At 49.0% G+C, this 7,101-nt stretch overlaps 20 non-coding genes across 20 annotated transcripts; all 20 read left to right on the top strand.

The window, feature by feature from the left end:
• The first annotated feature begins 216 nt into the window (after nucleotides 1–216).
• On the top strand, nucleotides 217–335 carry LOC118347488. The gene has a single exon (XR_004800696.1). It is a non-coding gene; the product is annotated as a 5S ribosomal RNA (ribosomal RNA).
• Nucleotides 336–524: 189 nt separating this feature from the next.
• LOC118347478 lies at nucleotides 525–643 on the top strand. The gene has a single exon (XR_004800686.1). It is a non-coding gene; the product is annotated as a 5S ribosomal RNA (ribosomal RNA).
• Nucleotides 644–832: 189 nt separating this feature from the next.
• LOC118347485 lies at nucleotides 833–951 on the top strand. Its single transcript, XR_004800693.1, has one exon. It is a non-coding gene; the product is annotated as a 5S ribosomal RNA (ribosomal RNA).
• A 190-nt stretch (nucleotides 952–1,141) lies between these two features.
• Nucleotides 1,142–1,260, top strand: LOC118347491. Its single transcript, XR_004800699.1, has one exon. It is a non-coding gene; the product is annotated as a 5S ribosomal RNA (ribosomal RNA).
• Nucleotides 1,261–1,449: 189 nt separating this feature from the next.
• On the top strand, nucleotides 1,450–1,568 carry LOC118347477. Its single transcript, XR_004800685.1, has one exon. It is a non-coding gene; the product is annotated as a 5S ribosomal RNA (ribosomal RNA).
• A 189-nt stretch (nucleotides 1,569–1,757) lies between these two features.
• LOC118347476 lies at nucleotides 1,758–1,876 on the top strand. Its single transcript, XR_004800684.1, has one exon. It is a non-coding gene; the product is annotated as a 5S ribosomal RNA (ribosomal RNA).
• A 189-nt stretch (nucleotides 1,877–2,065) lies between these two features.
• LOC118347484 lies at nucleotides 2,066–2,184 on the top strand. Its single transcript, XR_004800692.1, has one exon. It is a non-coding gene; the product is annotated as a 5S ribosomal RNA (ribosomal RNA).
• Nucleotides 2,185–2,373: 189 nt separating this feature from the next.
• LOC118347481 lies at nucleotides 2,374–2,492 on the top strand. Its single transcript, XR_004800689.1, has one exon. It is a non-coding gene; the product is annotated as a 5S ribosomal RNA (ribosomal RNA).
• A 189-nt stretch (nucleotides 2,493–2,681) lies between these two features.
• Nucleotides 2,682–2,800, top strand: LOC118347494. Its single transcript, XR_004800702.1, has one exon. It is a non-coding gene; the product is annotated as a 5S ribosomal RNA (ribosomal RNA).
• Nucleotides 2,801–2,989: 189 nt separating this feature from the next.
• On the top strand, nucleotides 2,990–3,108 carry LOC118347493. Its single transcript, XR_004800701.1, has one exon. It is a non-coding gene; the product is annotated as a 5S ribosomal RNA (ribosomal RNA).
• Nucleotides 3,109–3,297: 189 nt separating this feature from the next.
• LOC118347487 lies at nucleotides 3,298–3,416 on the top strand. Its single transcript, XR_004800695.1, has one exon. It is a non-coding gene; the product is annotated as a 5S ribosomal RNA (ribosomal RNA).
• Nucleotides 3,417–3,605: 189 nt separating this feature from the next.
• On the top strand, nucleotides 3,606–3,726 carry LOC118347489. Its single transcript, XR_004800697.1, has one exon. It is a non-coding gene; the product is annotated as a 5S ribosomal RNA (ribosomal RNA).
• Nucleotides 3,727–3,915: 189 nt separating this feature from the next.
• LOC118347479 lies at nucleotides 3,916–4,034 on the top strand. Its single transcript, XR_004800687.1, has one exon. It is a non-coding gene; the product is annotated as a 5S ribosomal RNA (ribosomal RNA).
• A 189-nt stretch (nucleotides 4,035–4,223) lies between these two features.
• Nucleotides 4,224–4,342, top strand: LOC118347490. The gene has a single exon (XR_004800698.1). It is a non-coding gene; the product is annotated as a 5S ribosomal RNA (ribosomal RNA).
• Nucleotides 4,343–4,531: 189 nt separating this feature from the next.
• Nucleotides 4,532–4,650, top strand: LOC118347480. The gene has a single exon (XR_004800688.1). It is a non-coding gene; the product is annotated as a 5S ribosomal RNA (ribosomal RNA).
• Nucleotides 4,651–4,839: 189 nt separating this feature from the next.
• Nucleotides 4,840–4,958, top strand: LOC118347483. Its single transcript, XR_004800691.1, has one exon. It is a non-coding gene; the product is annotated as a 5S ribosomal RNA (ribosomal RNA).
• Nucleotides 4,959–5,147: 189 nt separating this feature from the next.
• LOC118347492 lies at nucleotides 5,148–5,266 on the top strand. The gene has a single exon (XR_004800700.1). It is a non-coding gene; the product is annotated as a 5S ribosomal RNA (ribosomal RNA).
• A 189-nt stretch (nucleotides 5,267–5,455) lies between these two features.
• LOC118347482 lies at nucleotides 5,456–5,574 on the top strand. The gene has a single exon (XR_004800690.1). It is a non-coding gene; the product is annotated as a 5S ribosomal RNA (ribosomal RNA).
• A 189-nt stretch (nucleotides 5,575–5,763) lies between these two features.
• LOC118347486 lies at nucleotides 5,764–5,882 on the top strand. Its single transcript, XR_004800694.1, has one exon. It is a non-coding gene; the product is annotated as a 5S ribosomal RNA (ribosomal RNA).
• Nucleotides 5,883–6,071: 189 nt separating this feature from the next.
• Nucleotides 6,072–6,190, top strand: LOC118347475. The gene has a single exon (XR_004800683.1). It is a non-coding gene; the product is annotated as a 5S ribosomal RNA (ribosomal RNA).
• The last annotated feature ends 911 nt before the right edge of the window (nucleotides 6,191–7,101 follow it).

Raw genomic sequence — 7,101 nt, 5'->3', positions numbered from 1 at the left:
TCCTGGGAAGTCCTCGTGTTGCACCCCTCGTTTTTGTTTTTTCCGCCTTGCGAGATAAATTGACAAGAAGGACCACTCGGGGGTGGATTTTTGAGAAAATCTCGCCCTGCCCATCGCGTAGCTATGGGTTTGGATCAGATCTCCGTTTGGATTGGGATCGGAAGGACGCTAGTATGTCGCTCATGGATTATTTGAATTTTAAGTAATTAGTTTGATGGGTGCGATCATACCAGCACTAATGCACCGGATCCCATCAGAACTCCGCAGTTAAGCGTGCTTGGGCGAGAGTAGTAATAGGATGGGTGACCTCCTGGGAAGTCCTCATGTTGCACCCCTCGTTTTTGTTTTTTCCGCCTTGCGAGAAAAATTGACAAGAAGGACCACTCGGGAGTGCATTTTTGGGAAAATCTCGTCCTGCCCATCGCGTAGCCATGGGTTTGGATCAGATCTCCGTTTGGATTGGGATCGGAAGGACGCTAGTATTTCGCTGAAGGATTATATGAATTTAAAATAATTAGTTTGATGGGTGCGATCATACCAGCACTAATGCACCGGATCCCATCAGAACTCCGCAGTTAAGCGTGCTTGGGCGAGAGTAGTACTAGGATGGGTGACCTCCTGGGAAGTCCTCGTGTTGCACCCCTCGTTTTTGTTTTTTCCGCCTTGCGAGATAAATTGACAAGAAGGACCAGTCGGGAGTGGATTTTTGGGAAAATCTCGCCCTGCCCATCGCGTAGCGATGGGTTTGGATCAGATCTCCGTTTGGATTGGGATCGGAAGGACGCTAGTATTTCGCTGAAGGATTATATGAATTTAAAATAATTAGTTTGTTGGGTGCGAGCATACCAGTACTAATGCACCGGATCCCATCAGAACTCCGCAGCTAAGCGTGCTTGGGCGAGAGTAGTACTAGGATGGGTGACCTCCTGGGAAGTCCTCGTGTTGCACCCCTCGTTTTTGTTTTTTCCGCCTTGCGAGAGGAATTGACAATAACGACCACTGGGGAGTGGATTTTTAGGAAAATCGCGCCCTGCCCATCGTGTAGCCAAGGGTTTCGATCAGATCGCCGGTTCGCATTGGGATCGGAAATACGCTAGTAGGTCGCCCTAAGATTATATGAATTTGAAATAATTGGTTTGATGGGTGCGATCATACCAGCACTAATGCACCGGATCCCATCAGAACTCCGCATTCAAGCTTGCTTGGGCGAGAGTAGTACTAGGATGGGTGACCTCCTGGGAAGTCCTCATGTTGCACCCCTCGTTTTTGTTTTTTCCGCCTTGCGAGATAAATTGACAAGAAGGAGCACTCGGGAGTGGATTTTTGGGAAAATCTCGCCCTGCCCATCGCGTAGCCATGGGTTTGGATCAGATCTCTGTTTGGATTGGGATCGGAAGGACGCTAGTATGTCGCTCAAGGATTATATGAATTTTAAGTAATTAGTTTGATGGGTGCGATCATACCAGCACTAATGCACCGGATCCCATCAGAACTCCGCAGTTAAGCGTGCTTGGGCGAGAGTAGTACTAGGATGGGTGACCTCCTGGGAAGTCCTCGTGTTGCACCCCTCGTTTTTGTTTTTTCCGCCTTGCGAGATAAATTGACAAGAAGGACCACTCGGGAGTGGATTTTTGGGAAAATCTCGCCCTGCCCATCGCGTAGCCATGGGTTTGGATCAGATCTCCGTTTGGATTGGGATCGGAAGGACGCTAGTATGTCGCTCAAGGATTATTTGAATTTTAAGTAATTAGTTTGATGGGTGCGATCATACCAGCACTAATGCACCGGATCCCATCAGAACTCCGCAGTTAAGCGTGCTTGGGCGAGAGTAGTACTAGGATGGGTGACCTCCTGGGAAGTCCTCGTGTTGCACCCCTCGTTTTTGTTTTTTCCGCCTTGCGAGATAAATTGACAAGAAGGACCACTCGGGAGTGGATTTTTAGGAAAATCGCGCCCTGCCCATCGCGTAGCGATGGGTTTGGATCAGATCTCCGTTTGGATTGGGATCGGAAGGACGCTAGTATGTCGCTCTAGGATTATTTGAATTTTAAGTAATTAGTTTGATGGGTGCGATCATACCAGCACTAATGCACCGGATCCCATCAGAACTCCGCAGTTAAGCGTGCTTGGGCGAGAGTAGTACTAGGATGGGTGACCTCCTGGGAAGTCCTCTTGTTGCACCCCTCGTTTTTGTTTTTTCCGCCTTGCGAGAAAAATTGACAAGAAGGACCACTCGGGAGTGCATTTTTGGGAAAATCTCGTCCTGCCCATCGCGTAGCCATGGGTTTGGATCAGATCTCCGTTTGGATTGGGATCGGAAGGACGCTAGTATTTCGCTGAAGGATTATATGAATTTAAAATAATTAGTTTGTTGGGTGCGATCATACCAGTACTAATGCACCGGATCCCATCAGAACTCCGCAGCTAAGCGTGCTTGGGCGAGAGTAGTACTAGGATGGGTGACCTCCTGGGAAGTCCTCGTGTTGCACCCCTCGTTTTTGTTTTTTCCGTCTTGCGAGATAAATTGACAAGGAGGACCACTCGGGAGTGGATTTTTAGGAAAATCTCGCACTGCCCATCGTGTAGCTATGGGTTTGGATCAGATCTCCGATTTGATTGGGATCGGAAGGACGCTAGTATGTCGCTCAAGGATTATTTGAATTTTAAGTAATTAGTTTGATGGGTGCGATCATACCAGCACTAATGCACCGGATCCCATCAGAACTCCGCAGTTAAGCGTGCTTGGGCGAGAGTAGTACTAGGATGGGTGACCTCCTGGGAAGTCCTCGTGTTGCACCCCTCGTTTTTGTTTTTTCCGCCTTGCGAGATAAATTGACAAGAAGGACCACTCGGGGGTGGATTTTTGGGAAAATCTCGCCCTGCCCATCGCGTAGCCATGGGTTTGGATCAGATCTCCGTTTGGATTGGGATCGGAAGGACGCTAGTATGTCGCTCAAGGATTATATGAATTTTAAGTAATTAGTTTGATGGGTGCGATCATACCAGCACTAATGCACCGGATCCCATCAGAACTCCGCAGTTAAGCGTGCTTGGGCGAGAGTAGTACTAGGATGGGTGACCTCCTGGGAAGTCCTCGTGTTGCACCCCTCGTTTTTGTTTTTTCCGCCTTGCGAGATAAATTGACAAGAAGGAGCACTCGGGAGTGGATTTTTGGGAAAATCTCGCCCTGCCCATCGCGTAGCCATGGGTTTGGATCAGATCTCCGTTTGGATTGGGATCGGAAGGACGCTAGTATTTCGCTGAAGGGTTATATGAATTTAAAATAATTAGTTTGTTGGGTGCGATCATACCAGTACTAATGCACCGGATCCCATCAGAACTCCGCAGCTAAGCGTGCTTGGGCGAGAGTAGTACTAGGAGGGGTGACCTCCTGGGAAGTCCTCGTGTTGCACCCCTCGTTTTTGTTTTTTCCGTCTTGCGAGATAAATTGACAAGGAGGACCACTCGGGAGTGGATTTTTAGGAAAATCTCGCACTGCCCATCGTGTAGCTATGGGTTTGGATCAGATCTCCGATTGGATTGGGATCGGAAGGACGCTAGTATGTCGCTCACGGATTATTTGAATTTTAAGTAATTAGTTTGATGGGTGCGATCATACCAGCACTAATGCACCGGATCCCATCAGAACTCCGCAGTTAAGCGTGCTTGGGCGAGAGTAGTACTAGGATGGGCGACCTCCTGTGAAGTCCTCATGTGTTGCACCCCTCGTTTTTATTTTTTCCGCCTTGCGAGATAAAATGACAAGAAGGACCACTCGGGAGTGGATTTTTAGGAAAATCGCGCCCTGCCCATCGCGTAGCGATGGGTTTGGATCAGATCTCCGTTTGGATTGGGATCGGAAGGACGCTAGTATGTCGCTCAAGGATTATATGAATTTTAAGTAATTAGTTTGATGGGTGCGATCATACCAGCACTAATGCACCGGATCCCATCAGAACTCCGCAGTTAAGCGTGCTTGGGCGAGAGTAGTACTAGGATGGGTGACCTCCTGGGAAGTCCTCGTGTTGCACTCCTCGTTGATTTTTTTTCCGCCTTGCGAGATAAATTGACAAGAAGGAGCACTCGGGAGTGGATTTTTCGGAAAATCTCGCCCTGCCCATCGCGTAGCCATGGGTTTGGATCAGATCTCCGATTGTATTGGGATCGGAAGGACGCTAGTATGTCGCTCAAGGATTATTTGAATTTTAAGTAATTAGTTTGATGGGTGCGATCATACCAGCACTAATGCACCGGATCCCATCAGAACTCAGCATTTAAGCGTGGTTGGGCGAGAGTAGTACTAGGATGGGTGACCTCCTGGGAAGTCCTCGTGTTGCACCCCTCGTTTTTGTTTTTTCCGCCTTGCGAGATAAATTGACAAGAAGGACCAGTCGGGAGTGGATTTTTGGGAAAATCTCGCCTTGCCCATCGCGTAGCCATGGGTTTGGATCAGATCTCCGTTTGGATTGGGATCGGAAGGACGCTAGTATTTCGCTGAAGGATTATATGAATTTAAAATAATTAGTTTGTTGGGTGCGATCATACCAGTACTAATGCACCGGATCCCATCAGAACTCCGCAGCTAAGCGTGCTTGGGCGAGAGTAGTACTAGGATGGGTGACCTCCTGGGAAGTCCTCGTGTTGCACCCCCCGTTTTTGTTTTTTCCGCCTTGCGAGATAAATTGACAAGAAGGACCACTCGGGAGTGGATTTTTGGGAAAATCTCGCCCTGCCCATCGCGTAGCTATGGGTTTGGATCAGATCTCCGATTTGATTGGGATCGGAAGGACGCTAGTATGTCGCTCAAGGATTATTTGAATTTTAAGTAATTAGTTTGATGGGTGCGATCATACCAGCACTAATGCACCGGATCCCATCAGAACTCCGCAGTTAAGCGTGCTTGGGCGAGAGTAGTAATAGGATGGGTGACCTCCTGGGAAGTCCTCGTGTTGCACCCCTCGTTTTTGTTTTTTCCGCCTTGCGAGATAAATTGACAAGAAGGACCACCCGGGAGTGGATTTTTCGGAAAATCTCGCCCTGCCCATCGCGTAGCCATGGGTTTGGATCAGATCTCCGTTTGGATTGGGATCGGAAGGACGCTAGTATGTCGCCCAAGGATTATACGAATTTTAAGTAATTAGTTTGATGGGTGCGATCATACCAGCACTAATGCACCGGATCCCATCAGAACTCCGCAGTTAAGCGTGCTTGGGCGAGAGTAGTACTAGGATGGGTGACCTCCTGGGAAGTCCTCGTGTTGCACCCCTCGTTTTTGTTTTTTCCGCCTTGCTAGATAAATTGACAAGAAGGAGCACTCGGGAGTGGATTTTTCGGGAAATCTCGCCCTGCCCATCGCGTAGCCATGGGTTTGGATCAGATCTCCGCTTGGATTGGGATCGGAAGGACGCAAGTATGTCGGCCAAGGATTATATTAATTTTAAGTAATTAGTTTGATGGGTGCGATCATACCAGCACTAATGCACCGGATCCCATCAGAACTCCGCAGCTAAGCGTGCTTGGGCGAGAGTGGTACTAGGATGGGTGACCTCCTGGGAAGTCCTCGTGTTGCACCCCTCGTTTTTGTTTTTTCCGCCTTGCGAGATAAATTGACAAGAAGGACCACTCGGGAGTGGATTTTTCGGAAAATCTCGCCCTGCCCATCGCGTAGCCATGGGTTTGGATCAGATCTCCGATTGGATTGGGATCGGAAGGACGCTAGTATGTGGCTCAAGGATTATTTGAATTTTAAGTATTTAGTTTGATGGGTGCGATCATACCAGCACTAATGCACCGGATCCCATCAGAACTCCGCAGTTAAGCGTGCTTGGGCGAGAGTAGTACTAGGATGGGTGACCTCCTGGGAAGTCCTCGTGTTGCACCCCTCGCTTTTGTTTTTTCCGCCTTGCGAGATAAATTGACAAGAAGGAGCACTCGGGAGTGGATTTTTGGGAAAATCTCGCCCTGCCCATCGCGCAGCCATGGGCTTGGATCAGATCTCCGCTTGGATTGGGATCGGAAGGACGCTAGTATGTCGCTCAAGGATTATATGAATTTTAAGCAATTAGTTTGATGGGTGCGATCATACCAGCACTAATGCACCGGATCCCATCAGAACTCCGCAGTTAAGCGTGCTTGGGCGAGAGTAGTACTAGGATGGGTGACCTCCTGGGAAGTCCTCGTGTTGCACCCCACGTTTTTGTTTTTTTTCCCGCCTAAGCAGATAAATTGACAAGAAGGAAGCACCCCTGGGAGTGGATTTTGGGAAAATTCACCGCCCTGCACACATGGCTCTGACCGACCCTGCCACTGGGATCTAAGGACGCCAGCATGTCTGGCCATGATTGCTATGAATCTTAAGCAATTAGCCTGGATGGGCGCGACCATACCATGACTAATGCAACCTGATCCCAATCCCGGGCAGCTAAGCCGCAAGGCTTGGGCCAGAGCAGGCACAGGATGGGTGACCCTGAAGTCCTCTGCTGCACCGCTGGATTTTTTTTCCCGCCTCAGCAGACAACTGACAAGAAGGAGCACCTGAGGATTGAAAATCCGCCCAATCGCCAGAAGCCAGTCACGGGTTTGACTGACCGCTCGATTGATTCCGGCTGACGCCAGTATGTCGCCTTCATGATTATATGTGAATTTTAAGTACTAGTTTGATGTAAGTTCTCAAAGACTAATGCACCGGATCCCATCGTAACCCGCAGTTGCTGTGCAGCCGGCCGTAGAGTTGTACTAGGGATGGGTGACCTCGAAGTCCTCGTTAAACCCCTCGCTTTTTTGTTTTTTCCGCTTCATGATAAATTGACAAGAAGGACCACCGAGGGATTTTCTTAAAATTCGCCCGCCTATCGCCAGAAGCCATGGGTTTGGATCGATTCTCCGCTGATTGGGATCTGGCGACGCTAAAGGTCGTCATGATTATAAGGAATTTTTGGCGGTAATTTTGATAAAAGCGCATCATACCACCACGCACCTCCTGATCCCATCAACTCCGCAGCTAAGCGTTTTGGGCGAGAGTAGTACTAGGGATGGGTACCGAAGTCCTCGTGGTCAAGACCCCTCGCTTGTTTTTTTCCGCGAGAATTGACAAGAAGGAGC

This window comes from Juglans regia, unplaced genomic scaffold (assembly GCF_001411555.2).
Source record: "Juglans regia cultivar Chandler unplaced genomic scaffold, Walnut 2.0 Scaffold_890, whole genome shotgun sequence".
NCBI lineage: Eukaryota > Viridiplantae > Streptophyta > Magnoliopsida > Fagales > Juglandaceae > Juglans > Juglans regia.
This window is presented reverse-complemented; position numbering and strand designations above follow the sequence as displayed.